The following is a 17,893-nucleotide window of genomic DNA, read 5'->3' as shown; positions in this document are numbered from 1 at the left end:
CTAAGGAGCTGCTCCAGATTAAAGGAGATGAGTGGTATCTAAAAGCAATATGTAATTCTAGACTGGATTCTGTACTGGACGGAAAAAATGCTACAAAGCCACTATTGGCACAATTGAAAAAAATTAAAATATTAACTACAGATTAGGTATGAGTATTACTGATGTGAAATTTCCTAAATTTGATAACTGTGCTACGGGTACATAGAGAGTATCTTTATTCTTAAGAAATATACATGGAAGTCTTAAGGGATAAAGGAGCACAATATACGCAATCTATTCTCAAATGGATTATTTGAGTAAATTATTATAATATATAATTATAAATATACAAATAAATATAATAAAAATAATAACTGACATAATCACTGCTACACTCTTTTGACTGAGGAAAGTTTTTACAAGTGCTTTAAGTTTTTACGGTGCTCACTCTTTTGTAGATTGTACCCTCTGGTGTGCTCAGATAAAGTATTACACGTGAGCCCCTTGGAGCTTCTAAGAGTGAAACAAAACTCAGTGTTGCTGATCCTCAGCCCGTTCATGTCAACATACTGACCTGTGTGCTGCATACTGACCTGTGTGCTGCCGTTTTCTCCTGTAGGGTGATTCCCACTGGGAGTTTAGAGTTCTTCTACTCTGACTTTTGATTGGTGGCCTGTGGTGCCCATCACAAGCCTCCAACTTGTTCACACCGTTGGTTTCTTGTGCCCTCTTATTGGAGCACTTGGGCAGAGACATACGGTCTGACAGTTAAGTTCAAGAACTGGTTGCAACAATGTTGCTACCCTTTTTGCTATCAGAGGGATTATTCATTATGAATTTGTACCAACTGGACAGTTAACCAAGTTCACTATTTGGAAGTGCTGAAAAGTCTGCAAGAAAAAGTTAGACGACCTGAACTTCTCGCCAACAATTCATGGCTGTTGCATCACGACAATGCACCAGCTCACACGGCACTGTCTGTGAGGGAGTTTTCAGCCAGTAAACAAATAACTGTAGTGGAACACCCTCCGTACTCTGGCCCCCAATGACTTCTTTCTTTACCTGAAGATAAAGGAAATATTGAAAGGAAGATATTTTGATGACATTCAGGACATCAAGTGTAATATGATAACAGCTCTGATGGCCATTGCAGAAAAAGAGTTCCAAAATTGCTTTGAAGGGTGGAGTAGGCTCTGGGATGGGTACATAGCTTCCCAAGGGGAGTACTTCGAAGGTGAACGTGGTGATATTCAGCAATGAGGTGTGTAGCACTTTTCCTAGGATGAGTTTGCGAACTGAATTGTCTGACCTCACGTACTGGTCAGTTTCCTTCCTGAAGGAAGTTAATCACTAGGCACAGCTGCGTACCTGTCCTTCCTGACTCAGATCGTGCTCCTGACTCCACCTGGGGCGATGTGACATCACTGCACAGGGGCCTGACCACTGCATTTCCCATGTGGTCGTCTTTCTGAAGAAATAATTGACGTGTGTTGTACGCTGCCTTGTCAGGGTTATTTTTCTTCTCTGATGAGATTTGAAGTTGTACTTCTCCATCAGTGGTGCCAGGGTAATATATGTTAGTCTTTCTATGCTTTGGGATGAATCTGTGTAGCATCCTGTGCTTCAGTTTTCCCGGAATTTCCCATATGGTAATTGACTCACTTTTACTGGTTATTTAGGGGGTTTATAACTTTATGAAGATCCTAATTTCCATGTCTGATGCTATCAAGACTTAGACTTTAGAGGAGGCAACTTGAGACCAAGATAAAAGCTTAAATTTGTCATTTGTCTGGAGTTCTGAGAGAAGGTTTTAAGAAGACCAGATTTTATGCATTAAGTTACCCTTGTCTCCCCAGCATGGCCTGTCTTACAAATAGCTGTACGTGTTCCTCTCCCTGTCCTCTTGGTTTTGTGCATCTGGCGGTGAGAAGCAGAAAACATAGACGGCAGTGGTTTAAGTCATGCAGACCTTTCAGTTCATTTCAAAGACTGAGAAGTCCTAATGCGTAGGGTGCAGGGCTAGTTTGAAGAGGTCCGGGCCCTTTAAACTCACCCACCCCTCTTTCTGCAGCACACTGGCTTTCCTCGGCCAGCTTGGGAACTCTTGGGCACATCTGGCTGCTACAGCTCCAGGCATCACATTCTGTGTGATAGTGTCCGATGCACGAAGGAGGGTGGGAAGGCTTCCAGAGGCCCTTTACCTGAGAAGACACTCTCACCTAGGAATGTCCTAGCAGTTTTCTTTTACCTCTCACTAGCCATGCCCTCCCTTTGACCAGTCATTAGTGTAAGGCTTGCGGTGAGATAATGAGGCTAGTCAGGCAGGTTGAGAAAAGTGAGTGCTTTATTCTGCGCTCCCGGGCGAGGTTCACTGGTCCCGCAGACAGGGGCTGGCGAAGTCGCGCCCAGGGTAGAGGGAGGGAGGCATATATGCGGTTTTTGGGGTGGGGGTTGGCCGAGTGAGGTGGCAGATGAGCAGGCCCCCCTAGCGCAGATCGGACTCGAGCGGCTATGTCCGGAGTTGCTTATCGCACCAGCGGTCTGCTGTCTTTTCTGGGAAACGCCAGGGGCCTCAGTCTCTGTCATGCGGGGAGGGGTCTGACTTGGCAGAGGGGCATGACTTGGCTCCTGGGGACGGGTCTGACTTGACAGAGGGGTATTTTTGGCCCCTGGCCGCTTTGACCATGCCGATAGCTGACCTAACAATTGACAAATGGGGGAGCCCTCCATTGAGAGTACATTGCTGCCCAGACTGTAAAGGAGGCAGAATGGCTGCTGGGAAGGCAACCAACACGTCTACAACGCCCAGATTAAAGCTCACGGAGCAGAGCATGCAGACTCTTAGTATGTAGATCCCTAGGGGAAACAAGTCATCGACACGGAAGATCTCAGTGAACAAGACCCCTGGGAATTGCTTTAGATACTGTTGATTAGGATATGCACCGGAGACTGCTGTCTCCTTTACTTAACTGCAGAAAGCTGAAGAGGGGTGGTCCAAAGTGAGTTTTTTAAGGTGGGTATTAAAGGGTTTGTGGTGGTTGTTGCAAGTGGATTAGAATGCAGTCTAACTCAGACTGTATTGAGGACCACTGTTTTCATGGTTTGTAGAATCTGATCCATAGTCTGTTCCATACCATGGAAAGTTTCTTTTAAAAGAGCTCTGCCTGTGGATCGTGTGAAGGACTTATTGACAGAAGAGTGAGGTCCAAGGATACATACAACTAGAAAAATGTGTCAGGCAAGAGATTGATCTTTGGGCACAGCTTGAAAAATCAATCATGAAGTGGCAAGTCTCTGAGGAAACAGTTCAAGAATTGTAGCTAGAAAGCAAGGGGTCAAGGACTAAGTCAATGGTGGAAAGAGAAGAAGTCGGAATTCATGTAGCTGTGCTGGCCTTGCTGGGCCTGCCTCTGGATGTGCAGTGTCACCGCAGACGCTGTGTGCGGGGCTCTTATTCCTGTGCGACTGTCATCGTGATGAATGATCGCGGGAGGTAGAAGCGTTTGTTCAATACCACCACTAAACGTGAGGCCCACGGTTTCCTCTGCAGGTCTGTGTGTTACTAGTCAGCTCCAGTTTGACAGGCATGTTGGAGTGATAAAGCCCCACATTCACGAAAGTCTGAGCACTTACGTATGCAAGCCGTTTTACTAGCTTTCACGGAGCAATGATCAAGTTGGTCAGGAAATTGGCAATCATGAAGTAGAAAGCACACAGGTATACGTGGATCTTTCTGATGTTTTGAAATACTTGGAATACAGCTTCTCTAAGATAATGTCTGAACATGAAACATTCACTGGATATATACGAAGTCAGAAAAAAAAAAAAGAACAACAACATAGATTTGAGTCCCAGTATCTGTGATCTTGCTTAAATGACGTTTATTTTTCAAGCATAGATGATGATACCAGTCCGCCATTCCCCATAGGATCACTGGGAGGATCGCAGTCTGGAGGAAATAGGAGAAATGCTTTGTAATTGGTAGAGTTCTGGAGTACAGATGGTGCCAAAAAAATGTAGGCACATTTTAAGAAAGAAAAACTATTAAAATTGTAATACTCAATATATACCAATAACAAAAAAGGAATACAAGTCATGCATATACATTTTTTTGGCACCCTGTATACGAATGTTACAGCTCCAGACATCACAGTTCATTTTTTAACTTAATGAACTGACATTTTCCCAAAATAACTACTATAAGTGATACTGAAAAACCTACTGCGTTTCCCCGAAAATAAGACCTAGCTGGACCATCAGCTCTAATGCGTCTTTTGGAACAAAATTTAATATAAGACCGGTCTTATTTTACTATAGTATAAGACCAGGTATAATATATAATATAATATAATATAATGTAATATAATATAATATCAGGTCTTATACTAATTTTTGCTCCAAAAGACACTTTAGAGCTGATTGTCCAGCTAGGTCTCATTTTTGGGGAAACATGGTGGGTTGTTTCAGTATTACTTGTTGCAGTTATTTTGGGAAAATGTCAGTTCATTAAGTTAAAGAAGTCCTAGAAATTAACCCCTATTGACTAGGAAGGAAAAACATAATATAACAGAGAAACCTTTTTTCAGTATGTAATAATTTAAAGTTTTAATTTGACCATTGTTGGCTTTGCAACAAAACAACCTATGAGCAGAAACCTCAGGATGCAGGAGCTGTTTACATTTTAAGAGTTCAGTCATCGGGAAAGAAAATAAAATAGAAAGATGGAATATTGCAGCAGAAGCAGTGATAGGATCTTAGGTCTCACGGAGCTTGCGACCGTGTGCCTGCTGCTCCACTGTACAGAATAAGCACAGTGACACGGGATGAAGGTAGATGACTGAATAGAATATTCTTTTTTTCCCCCGTTGTTCCTTTTTTGAGTTCCATTCTCTCCTTCCTGAGATGTCTTTTCAGAAATGCCGTCTCTAATCGCACCACTGTTACAATATCACCTTATAATATGATAAAATATTTCACAGATACAAAATTAAAGCGTCACTGCCTGTATTGGAAACTTTATTGTAAGTGTGAAATTCTTTATAATACTCCCCATGTAAATGAAGCAAGTAAATTAAAAAGTGGAAAAATCTGTAAACCTAAGCTTCCGTACCATTCACTCATTTTCTCGCAAATATCTGAGCACTACTTACAGGCCAGACACTATTTTTAAGCCTCTTGAGATGTAATAGTGATGAAAACCAGCAAAGATCCTGACTTCATGAATTACAGGCTGGCAGCAGAGTCTGACAGTAAACGATAACTAAAATAAGTACAGAAACTTATAGTATCCTAGAAGGTAACATTCTCTGAAGAAACAGGGCAGAGTAAGGGGATTGTAAGGGCAGCCTCATTGAGAAGGTGACATTGGAACGGAGACCTGATGCAGGTGGAGCAGGTGGAGGAAAGTCCACTCCCGGGGGGCGTTACGTCTGAGCAGGGGTGCAGAGTTGGGTGTACCTGCATGTCTGAAGGGTCTAAGAGACCAGGTGGCCAGAGGAGAGAGCAGTTGCTGATGCTGTTAAATATTAAACAAAATTATTTTGCAGTACCTCGTATTTCATTGAAAGTTTATTTAAACTAGAACCTTAGTTAACTATTTATAAACCGAGCCAAGTCCTAGACTGAAGAGCTGGAAGGAACTTTAAATGCTCTAGTATTGCTATTCTTTCATTTTATGGGACAAGAAGCTGAGGTCCACTGAAGTAATTGGCTGAATAATGGCTCAATTTGGGGATCTCAGTGTTTTCAGAGATGGATGTGGTAATGAGAAAAAAAAAATGTTTTCCTTTTAAAAAGAAAATTTACACAGAAATTTTCTTCAAACTTTGTAAATGTTTAGCCTCTGTGAAATTTTGTTTTTATGTAGTAAAATGTGTAAAATTTTCTGTTTTAACCATATTTAAATATACAATATGAATATACAATTCAATGGTATTAATTGCATTGACAATGTTGTGCAACCATCACCACTATTTCCAAAATGTGTTATCACCTCAAACAGAAACTATGTATTCCTTAAGCTGGAACTCCCCATCCCCCGCTCCAGCCCCTAGTAATCTCTAATCTTGCTGTCTCCATGAATTTGCCTGTTCTTGATATTTCATATAAGTGAAATAATACAACATGTATCTTTTTGTGTCTGGCTTCCTTCACTGAACATATCTTTTTCAAGGTTCATCCATGCTGCAGCACATGTCAGAACCCCATCCCTTTTTAGGGCTGATAACAAGGTATTGTATGTATACACCACATTCTGTTTATCCATTCATCTCTTGTTAACGGACACTTGAGTTGTTCCCACCTTTTGGCTATTGTAAATAATGCTGCTATGAACATTGGCATACAGCTATCTCGAGTTCCTTTGTTCAGTTCTTCTTGGACATATGTATATGTGTATTTATGTATCTATAAATATCTATGTGTGTGTCTATATACAATATATAGATCTATTGGTCGAGAGAGAGAGAATTGCTGGGTCATATGGTAATTTTTTGTTTAACTTTTTGGAGAACCACCAAACTGTTTTTCATAGCAGCTGCACCGTTTTACATTCCCACCAGCAGTGCACTTGGGTGCCACTTACTCCACATCCTTGGCAGCACTTGTTTTCTGGCTTGTTCATTTTGTATTATAGCCATCCCAGTAGGTGTGAAGCGGTATCTCGTTGTGGTTTGGGTTTTCATTTCCCTAATAACTTATGATATTAAGCATCTTTTCATGTGATTGTTGGCCATTTGTATGTCTCTTTGGAGAAATATCTATTCAAGTCATCTTCCAATTTTAAAATTGGATTGTTTTGTTTGTTGATTTGTAGGAGTTCTTTACATATCCTGCATAGTAAACCCTTACCACATATAACTTGCAAATCTTTTCTCCCAGTCTGTGGATTCCCTTCTCTCTCTCTCTCTCTTTCTCCCCGCCCCCCTCTTTATTTATTTTTACAGCAGGTTTAGTTTCACAGCAGAATTGAGAGTAAGATACAGAGGTTCCTCGTATATATCCCTGTCCAGCCTCCCCCATTATCAACATTCCCCACGAGAGTACAACATTTGTTACAATTAATGAACCTGAATTGACACGTCATAATCATGTAAAGTCTGTAGTTTACCTTGGGGTTCACTGTTGATGTTGTATATTCTGTGAGGGTGGACAAATGTACAATGAATGACATGTATGCATCATTCCAGGAACATACAGAGTATTTTCAGTGCCCTAAAAATCTTCTGTGCTCCGCCTAGTCATCCCTGACTCCCACCCTAACCCTGGACAACCCCTGATCTTTTCACTGTCTCTAGCGTGTCACATACTTGGAATCATGCAGTAGGTTGCCTTTTCAGATTGGCTTCTTTCACTTGGATACGCATTTAACTTTCCTCCATGTCTTCATAGCTTGGTAGCTCATTTCTTTTTTTTTTTTTTTTAAAGATTTTTATTGGGGAAGGGATTTATTGGGGAACAGTGTGTACTTCCAGGACTTTTTTCCAAGTCAAATTGTTTGTCCTTTCAATCTTAGTTGTGGAGGCTGCCGCTCAGCTTCAAGTTGTTGTCCTTTCAGTCTTAGTTGTGGAGGGCGCAGCTCAGCTCCAGGTCCAGTTGCCGTTGCTAGTTGCAGGGGGCGCTGCCCACCATCCTTTGCGGGAGTTGAACCAGCAACCTTGTGGTTAAGAGGACGCACTCCAACCACCTGAGCCATCCGGGAGCTCAGCGGCAGCTCAGCTCAAGGTGCCGTGTTCAATCTTAGTTGCAGGGGGCACTGCCCACCATCCCTTGCAGGACTCGAGGAATTGCACTGGCAACCTTGTGGTTGAGAGCCCACTGGCCAATGTGGGAATTGAACCGGCAGCCCTCGGCTAGGAGCATAGAGCTCCAACTGCCTGAGCCACCAGGCCGGCCCTACTTCTTTCTAGTTTTGATGTCCTTTATTTTTCTTGCATAATTTCTCTGGCTAGAACTTCTCGTGCTGTGTTAAATAGAAATGGTTATAGTAGGTATTGTTGTCTTACTACTGATCTTAGGGAAAAAGATTTCATTCTTTTACCATTGTGTATGATGTTAGCTGTGGGTGGTCTTTTTTTTTTCATTACATAGCCTTTATTATTATTGAGGAAGTACACTTATATTCCTATTTTACTGAGTATTTTTATCATGAAAGACTGTTGCATTTTGTCAGATACTTTTACTGCATCAATTGGGATGACCACAAGGGTTTTTTTCCTTCATTCTATTAACCTGGTATAATACTTTGAATTTTGAACCGCCCTTGCATTCCCGGGATAAATCCCACTTGGTCATGGTATATAATTCTTTTAATTTTCTAACGAATTTGAATTATTAGAAATTAATTGAGAATTTTTTATCTGTATTCTTAAGGGATATTGATCTGTAGTTTTCTTTTAGTGAGCCCCTCTGAAAGTATATTTTATTATCCTTTGTTTTAATTCGTCTTTCTCCATTCTTATGTTCACACATTCCTGAACAAATAGGAATGTCTGGTGGGAATTCCATTCCTTTGAGTAAGTGGCCAAGAATATGTTCTACGTTTTATTACTATGGTAAAGATTAGGAAGCAGGTGCTATAAGGAGGCTAGGAAAGCAGAATATCAATTTGTTGATACTCTAACACCTTTATATTCTCATACATAGTACCAATCACAGGAAAAATTAAACATTGTATATTGCCTCTGAAAAATTGATATGTTTTGGCTTCTACATGCAGTCTGCTTTAAATTATGTTTGAAGCAAGGATTTTTTTTCCTCATAGTGTCCAAAAGTTAAGTAAGTCATCGATCAAAAATTGTACATAAAGTAAATCTCCTTTTGAGGTTTCAGATGGAAGACTGAGAGTGATCTTCTCATTGTAGCAGCTTCTTTTAACTGGAAGTTAAGTCTGATTTTATTTAAACACCACATGCTTTCCATCCTTCAGAAAGGATTAGTACGAGAAGCTACATTTTCTTAGAAGTTGAGGGATTATCACTTAAACATAACATACCATTTGTAATTTTTAAAATATTCTCCAAATTCCTCACCTTCTTTCATTGACAGAAAGAAGAAATATCACTGTATAATGTGACCTTTTCTCTGTGGCTCAAGGTGCCCACACTTGATCTGAAGGCGTGTAGGCTTCACTTGCCTTGGTTCAGCTCTGACACTTGTTTTTCTATATAGACCTGTTTCACGGTCAACAACTGCCCATTCTCAAACCTTTCTCATGTGTGGTGAGGTGACCTGTTCCGCACGGCACAGTAATTTTTCTAAGGACCTTTGGGGCAGAGGTTTGAGACATATCTCCACCTCGCCCTACCCCCGTTGCCTTCCACAGGCAGCACAGAAGTCCTGCGCCTTCACAGATATGGTGTTGAGCTGTAACAACCGTTTCATTCGTTCCCCAGTGCTGTTTACTGCCCATTGCAACCCACCCCCACCGCAGCCGTCCTCACGCTGAGATGCCCGTCCCCGTGGGTCTCTGCTCTGGAGATGAGATGCAGACCAGAGGCCGTACGCATGGGCTTGAGCCGTGCTTTGCTCTCGTGTTTGCTAGAGCTTCTCTTTCTGCAGCTGTTGAGGCGGAGCCTGGCGGGCTGTCTGCTATACAAGGAACAACTCATGGGATTAGATGGTTTCAGCCTCTAAGATCAAGTTGGTTTCTCCACTTTCAGACTGATGGTTCCTTACTGTTGTCCTCTTTTCTATTGCTACCCACGCCCTCTCTCCTCTTCTGCTTTTTAGGCTTACCCATCCATGGACTGTTAGCTCACAGTTAGTTTGCTTCCCTATATGGCCTGACCCTCTTAGAAAGATTTTCAGCAACAACAACAAAAACAGAAGTTTTTCCTACATGGGATGCTCAATTCAGTAGAGAATTACATGTATCAGAATACCTAGTTGCTACCCATCCTGAATATTCTGTTTAATTGAGGATGTTTTTTCACAGTCAGTTTTCTCCTCTGTGGACTCCAGTTTACTGGAACCCTCCGCAATTGGAATGGGGAAAAAGGACTGCCTAAACCCCTGTCAGCCCTTGAGCACCTGGTAACAAATTACAGCTGAGGAGTGCCAACGACCTGAGAGTTAGACTTGTCCTGGCTGACAGTATCTTTAAGTGTCTGGTTATTTATGGTTCACTTTCTTCCATAAAGAATTTGAAGTGCCATATAAAAGTATGTACCAGAGGATAAAATAAATAGTAGAGATAATCAGGACAAAGAGGAAATAAGGATAAAATAACTAAAACTGGGACAAAAGGCACACAGAGACATGTATCCTGAACCTTGTACAATTGTAGAGGGGACCTGCATGGTTGGCTGCAAGCTTCCCTGAGGCCAAAGTACAGAGTGAGTTTTGATCAATTATCTAACTTGCGGTATCCCTAAAATGAAAACAATCCAGTTGTTCAGGAGAAATGAGCTTTTTGTGATTCCATTTTCTTAGATCTGAATTCAATTTATTTCATGAGGCCTCACAGAAAAATCTTGGTGATATAGCTATCAGCACCCTTTGACAGGGGTTTCCTGCAAAATGCAGGGGTGTAATTCAGAAGAAGCAAATCTAGATGGGACCAAACCAAAGTGTTTCAAAGGTAAAATTTGGTACAGCTCAGCAAATAGGTGTCATATCTTTTCTTGCACACTTCCATGGTACTTCATTGCCACAGGTATGCTTTGTAATAAGAATGATTGTTGAGAATCAGAGGTTGTGAACAGTGACAGGAAGCTGCACTGTTCCAGCTGCTCCCTGTTCCCAATGAAAGTCTAGTCTTTAGTCTTTGACACACAGTGGGTTAGGCCTTCAGGTGGTTGATGGAGTGAATGGTCCCCTTGCTGGTCTTAGCATTGCATCCTCTCAGACAGAACCAGTCTCCTGTCTTCAGAAAAGGGCCTGGGTCCATCCTTCCTGACAGCCAGGTGGGACTGAGGCCCATGAGCCATGCACATGAGGTGTAACAGTTAAGTTTGCGAACTGGTTGCAACGATGTTGCTAACCTCTTTTGATGTCAGAGGGATTATTCATTATGAATTTGTACTAACTGGACAAACAGTGAACCAAGTTTACTATTTGGAAATGCTGAAAAGGCTGCGTGAAAAAGTTAGATAACCTGAACTTTTCGCCAACAACTCACAGCTCTTGCATCACGACAATGCACCAGCTCACATGGCACTGTCTGTGAGGGAGTTTTTAGCCAGTAAACAAATAACTGTATCGGAACACCTTCCCTACTCACCTGATCTGACCCCCAATGACTTCTTTCTTTACCAGAAGATAAAGGAAATATTGAAAGGAAGACATTTTGATGACACTCAGGACATCAAGGGTCATACGATGACAGCTCTGATGGCCATTCCAGAAAAAGATTTCTAAAATTGCTTTGGAGGGTGGACTGGGTGCTGGCTTCAGTGCACAGCTTCCCAAGGGGAGTGCTTCCAAGGTGACTGTAGTGATATTCAGCAATGAGGAATGTAGCACTTTTTCTAGGATGAGTTCGCGAACTTAATTGTCTGACCGCGTACAATGGATTTTTGTATATTGTGATCTTCCTAAACTCACCTATTAGTTACCTTAGGAATTTTCATATAGACAACCATGTCGACTACAAATAAAGATAGTTTTCCTTTTTCCTTTTCATTCTGTTATTCTGTTTTGTTTTTTCTTTTGCTTTACCCTTTTTTCAACATCTTAGAACTCAGATTAATAGAAATAGAAATAGTGAGAATGGACATTTTTGTCTTTAACTTGACACTGAGAGCAAAGCAACCATTCTTTTAACATTGAGTATAATATTATTAGCTGTTGGTTTTTTATTATATCTTTTATCAGATTGGAGATGTTCCTTATGTTCCTCATTTTCTGAGTTTTTGTAATGAATGGATGTTGAATTTCGTCAGTTGCTTTTTCTGTATCATGTGTTTTCTTTTTTAATCTGCCTATATAATGAATTACATTGACTGATTTTTTTCATATGTGGAGCTTACCTTGCATTCCTGGGATAAATCCAGTTATGATGTAGCGTCCTGTCGTGTATTGCTGGATTCAATTTGTTAATATTTTGTTACAGATTTTGTTTTTGTTTTTGTTTTGTTTTTGGCTTCCATGTTCATGACATATTGGTTTGAAGTTTTCTTGTAATGTCTTTGTTTGGTTTTGGTATAAGGGTAATCCTGGCCTTATAATTTTTATTTTCTTTCTGGAAGAATTTTGTCAAATTAGTACTATTTCTTTCTTGTGGTAGAATTCATTAGTAAAGCCATCTGGAACTCTAGTTTTCTTCGTGGAAAGGTTTTTAACTACATATTCAATATCTTTAATTAATATAGGGTATCTGTTTCTTCTCAATGATCTTTGATAGTTTGCTTCTTTTGAGGAATTTGTCCATTTCATGTAGGTTGTTGAATAGTTGTTGATATAGTTAGCATAAGGTTATTCATAATATTCCCTTATTATCTTTCTAATGTCTCTAGGATCTGTTTTGTAATGAGGTCCTATCTTTTATTCCTGACTTTGGCGGTTGTGTTTTCTCTCTCTTTTTCTTAAATTAGTCTGACTAGCAGTTCATCCGTTTTATTGATCTTTTCAAAAAACTTGTTTTTGTTTTCTTCACTTTTTTCTATTTTTCCTTTTTCTATTTTATCACTTATCCTGTCTTTTCCCCCTTTGTTCTGCATAGTTTGTTCTCAATTTTCTTTTCTTTTTCTAGTTTCTACAGGTAAGCTTAAATCATTGATTTGAGACCTATAGGTAAGCTTAAATCATTGATTTGAGACCTTTCTTCTTCTCTAATATAAGCATTTAATATTATAGGTTTCTTTTGAATCACAGCTTTAGATGCATTTCATGTATATTTATGTGTTGTATCTTAATTTTTATTCATTTCATGTATTTTCTAATTTTTCTTGTGATTTCTTCTTTGACTCATGGGTAATTTAAAAATATGCTGTTTAATGTCCCAATATTTGGGGGATTTTTTTCATATGTTTTTATACTGTTGATTTCTGATTTATTTTCACTTCATACATAAGGCATTCCTTGTAAATTTCAATCCTTTAAAATATTTTGAGATTTGTTTTGTGTCTCAGAATATGTTCTATGTTAGCAAATGGTCCATCTGCACTTGAAAAGAATGTGAATTCTATTGTTGAGTAGTGTCATGTGCATAAGTTTATTTAGCACATAAATAAACACATAAATAGCACATAAAGTTTATTTAGCACATAACAGCCTGTGATGTGTTGGAATTTTTTTTGTAAGTTCTTCACTATAGACCAGTGCTCCCAATCTGTCTGTAATTTATAGTTGAATACTATGTTTCGATTATCTTTATTATTTTCTTGATGCCAAGTAATAACCAAAATGCTAGTATTTAACTTATAATGAAGCATATTTCCAACTGGACTTTTTTTTGTACATCTAATTTTCTGGTTCCCTGAGTGTTCACGTTCAGCTAGAGTGAATGGAGATATGTGAAATAATTTTAAGTATTTTTTATGTTTTAGAAAAAAATAGTAACTGCAAAATAAAAACAACAAAATGTCAAATATGGCTCTTTGAGATAAGTCATGCATTGTCTTACACATCTGCTGGTGACAGTGTTCAGATTTATGTCTTAGAAATAAATCTGGCGGTGGCACTATCACCAATGGACTGGATAGGGAGACAGACTTGGGTGTGTGTCCAGGTGAGAGATGTTTGTTGAAGGCGCAAGTCTGCAGTTACAGTGGGACTAGAATGAAGGGGTAGTTTTGAGAGAAATTCTGAGATATAAAGGTCTCTATTTGAAATGAGGTAGTGTTTGGAGTTAAAATTCACTGAGTAACTAAATGGTTGATGATCCTATTCACCAAGATTGAGAAATAAGATGAAAAACAATACTTGGAGAAGGGGTGTTTGGGAGCCTTGGCGTAGGACAGTTTTGTTTGTAGAATGGCCAGGATAGTCAGTGACATGAAGTGGCATGGTCTTTGGCGTTATGACAGTTGATGTTACAGCATATATGAGGTGCTACAATATAGAGGATTCACTCTGTTTTAAACTCTTAACTTCTGATCTCTTCTATCTGGAACCCTGCTTAGTCTTTATTTGCATCATTTTTATATCTCGAATATATGAATGTGTAGCAGCAGGTTAGTTAGCCTTAGTTTTACCATAATGGGAAATGTTTGTAATAAAAAGCAAACCCCAGAATGATTTAGCAAGGGAATTGTTCTAGTTACCTCTTGTTGAATAATAAAAAAAACTCCAAACTTAATGGCATAAGAGAGCCATCATTTTATTATTCTATGGCCACATATTTGGCCAGGACCCAGTGGGGAGGATTTGTCTCTCATCCGTAATACTTGGGGCCTCAGCTGGGAAGACTTCAGTAAGTGAAGTGATTCAGAGAGCTCGGGCTGGGAATCCTCGTGCATCTGCCTCACTCAAATGCCTCCCGTTAAAGCTAGGACGGCCTCTCTATATTAGAGCACGGCAGCTTTACCTTCGCAGAACATGGCAGCTGGGTTCCAAAAGAGAATGTTCTAGAAGGTGAATCCTGAGAAGGACTGTCTGGAGAGCAAGTCTTCCAAGAAAAACAGGTGTTAGTTGTGTGGCTTTTTCTCATAATCTCAGAAGTCACATAGCATCACGTCTCCCCACTGAGATTCAAGGGGAAGGGTATTAAGGAATTTGAGGTTATTTTTTGAAACTCCTACAGGTATTGACATTGATCTTCCGGGTTTAGAAATGTATTGGCTCTTACAGAAAGAAAGAGACCGATTCAGAGTGTAATGGGAACGTGCAGATCCATTGTTACTAATCACGTGATTTTCCTGAAAGTCTGGCATCAGTGTGACAGAAGAGGAATAGTTTGTTTTTCTTATAACCTCTTAAAAATAAACAGAAAATAATTGCTATATTTTATCTAGCCTTAAACGTTTCTATTATCTGAAATATTTCTTGTCATTCTTTGTATAAACAGACATATAGTATAAAGTACCCCCATTGTCTTCCATTGTTAAGTTCTCTCCCACCCACTCCTAAATTAGAAAAAGAAGCTGTTGCTTTTAGTTTTTGAAACCTCTCACAAACCTTAATATTCCATTTTATGGACATAACATAGTTCCCTATTGATGGACATTTGGGTTGTATACAGTCTTTTGCTGTTATAAACAATACTACAGTAAATAGCCTTATATAGTCATAATTTCCCTTAAGTGGGATACTTTCTAGTAGATAAAGTAACAAGATGGCATATACATCTGTAATTTTGATAGCTACCGATGTATTGCACTCCTTAGGCCAATAGGTGAAAACACCAGCAATGTGAGTGCTTGTTTCCCTTGGCTTTGCTCTCAGTTGTTTTATCATCAAATGTTTTTAGTTACTGTGCCAATCTAGTAAGTAAAAAATGGTAACTTGGTGCATTTTTATCTTGCATTTTTCTTCAGTAAGCTTTTCATTTGCTTAAGGGTCATTTTTGTTTTCTGTGAATGTCTTTATATTCTTTTTGCCCTATTAAAAATTAGATTGTTGCTCTCTTTCTTACCTACTTTTAGGGGCTCTGTTATTTTTTGTTTTTTTGTTAGAAATAGTTTTGGGGGATGAGAAAGCAAATGAGGGTAAGTGATGAAAGGAGCAAAAGCTAAGATACTAAAAAAAATTACTAGATGTTAAATAAAAATCAAATACCCTAAATCTGCTGCTCGTTCAGTTACAGATATTGAGCTCTAGTTGTTTGCTTTTTTCTAAAAATTTTATTAATATCTTGAATATTTAATAATTGAGGGAAAAGCCTTCCTCACAATGTTATGTTAACATTCCCACCTATCTTTATTATTTTTTATTTGAAAAGACTGACATTTATAGAAAAAATGTTTTAAAGTTGTTTTAAAACCATTACCCATTATAATCCTTGAACACATTTTGTTTTTTTTTTGTTTTTTACATTACAATTTTCATTTGTACCTATATTACATAGCAGTATCATAGTACGTATTCATTTTGTGATACATATTTTTCATAATTTCTTGTAGTCTGTCATTTAATAAATATTCACATAACTATGATTTTTAGTAACTACATTAAAAGGTACTGTAATTTTTAAGGCATTCCCTAATTTGGGTTACTTAAGTTGTTTCCATGTTTTTACTCTTAAAATTAATACTGCTCTGAGCATCTTCCTTCATTTATCTTTTTTATTCTGTTGAATTATTTCCTTGGATCAATTCCTGAGTGGCATCATTAGGATAAAGAGTATGAGCATTTTTATAGATCATTATATGTATTACCATGTTATTTTTCAAAATTGTTACCAAAATACATAGTGTGACCAGCAATGAATGACAGTACCAGAGCCACACAATGCCTGATGTGTTGGAACCTGGACTTGGCAATGTCATTTAGAGAAAAAATTATTCTTTTAGTGAATAAAAAAGCAGTATATCATGGTTATGTTAATTTTCATGTCTTTAATTAGCCACGAGCTTTTTTAAAAAAAATTTTATTCATCAATATAAATTACTCTCATGTATTTTGCCTCGCTCCTCACCTGCTGTCTTAGGCAGCTGATCACTTGGTCAGGAGACATGCACACATTGTCACGACCCCGTTGTTGGGTGGTGACACGGGTCCCTTTCCTCCTCTTCACCTGCGTGTTCATTCTTACTTTGGGACACAGGTGTGCTCTGCACTTAGCCAGACACCTTCCTTTCAGGCACCTTCCCTCCCACGACTGAGCCATCCTCCCCCTCTGCGTCTTTCTTTTTGTGATCTCATGTAATATTTTTATTCATTCATTTTTTAAAGAACTCATTCGATGAGGCTCACACTTCCCCATGGCTTCTATTATCATATGTTTGTCCCTGTTATTCGTAAGTGATAAATGTACAAGGTGGCATCACCTGGCCAGAGACAGGTCCTCCCCGCGGTGTCTTACGTGACCCAGCCGTGCACCATCTCTTTCCAGAGTCAACTCCAAACCCTCCTCTGCTGCGTCTCCACGCCTCACTACTGAAGAGGTTCCTTCAGTCTGGAACGTCCTTTCCTTTTCTCCACATTTTGGATCCATATAGTTTTCTTTTTCTGGGTAACAAACTGATCTTATGCTCAGTGGCTTAAAACATCACGGGTGTAATATGTCACCGTTTCCTTGCATGAGGAGTCTGGGTATGGATCGACTGGGTCCCCAGCTCAGTGTCTCGACAGGTGGAAACAAAGGTGTCAGCAGGGCTATGTTCTCAGTAGAAACTCGGGGTCCTCTTCTGAGCTTCAGGCTGTTGGGAGAATTCATTTCCTCACGACTGTGGGCGTGAGGTTCCCGCTTTACTTGCTGACCGGGGGTCCCGCTCAGCCCCTTGTCCTAGCCACGTCGGCTCACTTTTCCGAGGCAGCAGGGGAATCTCTCTAGTGCCCTGAGATGGACTCTTACACAAAGCAACCTCATCACAGGAGTGAAATCCCAGGTAGGAGGGAGAGACTTACACAGGGCAGAGGGCTAGGAATCTGGAGGCCGACTCAGCCTTGCACAGGATCCTACTCGTTCTTTAGTGTCGGGTTGAAATTATGTTCCTTTCGTGAGTCTTGCCATAAGCTTTTCCAGCAGTATGAACTGCTCTCTCCTCTTCTCATATAGAGCTTTATGTCTTCTGTCTTACTCTGCCTCAGGTAAGTGAGATAAGCACTCTGTGTTCACAGCCTTGCCGCCATCTGAACACAGTCCTTTGGAGTGAGTGTTGTTAGATACACACTTCACCTTGGCCTGCTCACTCTGTGTGGTAGAGGTAGCTCTCCTGAGTAAGGCTTGTATTTGATTGTAATGGGCAGTTCTAGAAGGCCTGACATGCATTTTCTGAATGTTAACGGTTCACGCATGTTTTCAACACATCTGCCTACTTAAGCTACTTAAGTGGCTTAGGGACTTTTTAACCGGAACGTGGTAGGCTAAATG

General features: G+C 39.7%; 1 protein-coding gene across 5 annotated transcripts in view; it reads left to right on the top strand.

The window, feature by feature from the left end:
* FARS2 (phenylalanyl-tRNA synthetase 2, mitochondrial) overlaps positions 1–17,893 on the top strand; it is a 497,776-nt gene that overhangs the window by 260,360 nt on the left and 219,523 nt on the right. The window lies entirely within an intron of this gene.

This window comes from Rhinolophus ferrumequinum, chromosome 9 (genome assembly GCF_004115265.2).
Source record: "Rhinolophus ferrumequinum isolate MPI-CBG mRhiFer1 chromosome 9, mRhiFer1_v1.p, whole genome shotgun sequence".
Taxonomy (NCBI): domain Eukaryota; kingdom Metazoa; phylum Chordata; class Mammalia; order Chiroptera; family Rhinolophidae; genus Rhinolophus; species Rhinolophus ferrumequinum.
The sequence above is the reverse complement of the archived record's forward strand: the minus strand, read 5'-3'. Positions and strand labels throughout refer to the sequence as shown.